Source organism: Armigeres subalbatus, chromosome 2 (assembly GCF_024139115.2).
Source record: "Armigeres subalbatus isolate Guangzhou_Male chromosome 2, GZ_Asu_2, whole genome shotgun sequence".
Classification (NCBI taxonomy): domain Eukaryota; kingdom Metazoa; phylum Arthropoda; class Insecta; order Diptera; family Culicidae; genus Armigeres; species Armigeres subalbatus.
The window spans coordinates 363,181,871-363,183,363 of NC_085140.1; positions in this window are offsets into that span (position 1 = coordinate 363,181,871).

Genomic DNA, 1,493 nt, shown 5'->3' on the forward strand with positions numbered 1-1,493 from the left:
ATTGGAAACCACGTGCTTTTTCTAAGGATTTTTCGAGAGCACGAATTGAGAGAACCAAAACGCCCATGGGGATGAAACATCCGTAGATCGTTTGCTTACTTCTGCTAAACAATCGACTTTATTTTCAGCATAATACAAAAGTTATTACTCTAGTTTTGAACTTTTGATAATAGGAGTAGAAAATCGTGTGGTGAATTTGAAATTCACCACTTGGCTTGATTGTATAATCACCTTAAAAGCTATTTATTTACGAGGATTTTCAATCAATACTTTCCAGATCATGATTGGAAGCGCGCGGATCATCGCGCATCGCGACCAGCTGAAGATGCCTAAAACTTTGACTATACCTACGCATCCCAATGTATTCATACCGCCACGAGAGATAATGAAAGTGCCAAGGGGCGAACAACGGGAAAATACCGGGGAACTCCCTGTCGAAACCAATCGCAACGGTCGAAGAAGAAAGCGTGATGTTCAGGCGGCTGGATTACCGGACGCTCCACTGAGTAGATCGAAAAGGGCTAGAGCCCCAAATAGGATTAAGGATTTTGCTTACAATTGAATCGATTGAAATTTTTAATTGTATCATAAGTTAAAATGTTCAGATAATCTGATGTCGAAATGAAATCATTCCCATTATGTGAATTTATATTTGACCATCGTCAGCTCGAAATATTTTTATTGTATAATTAGGATCAATTATGATTCAGCTTAAAGGGTGGAGAGCTGTAGTGTTCGCTTTATAGAGCTCGCACTGTATGATAGATATATTGTGGTCTGAAAGCATGGTCATCATTTATAGTTATATCTACGAATAAAAGATCTGATCCGTTCACTTCTGTTCGGTCTCTAACAGCATTCGGTTGTGTTTTAGCTCCCTGCATAGTCGAGCAGAAAGAATACCACAAGGGTACTTAATCTAAATTATTACGGAAACAATTATAACAATTGGACACTAAGATGTATAATTTGTCATAGTAAATAACACTCCAGTTCGTTCGAATCGCGCCGGGGACTAAGACAAGGTGATGGACTTTCGTGTGTGTTGTTCAACATTGCGCTAGAAGGTGTCATGCGGAGCAGTGTCTAAGAATATTGATCTACAGTAAAAAATACTGACTCTCCCTACTTTCAGTGTAGTTGATTATTATTTTCGTGAAAATTCATGACTTGGTTCATCCACCGCATATAAACAAACCTACCTGTCAAACTCATTCTGCAGTTCATGTTGCAAACCATCACTGCTGTTCATTTCCAGCTTTTCGACCATTTTGAAAATATCATAATCAGAAGTGAGCTTATTGGAAAGAAGTTCAATTTCATTTCGGCAATTGAATATTTTCAGTTACGGTTTATTTTGTAGATAGATATTTTATGAAAATAGATCCTCGAGAAGAAAGCTCCACTGTATACCTGAAGCATGATGGAGGTATTATGTGAAGCAAATTATTGATCGTTTGCATTAAAATAATTTATATCCGGAAAGCGAACGT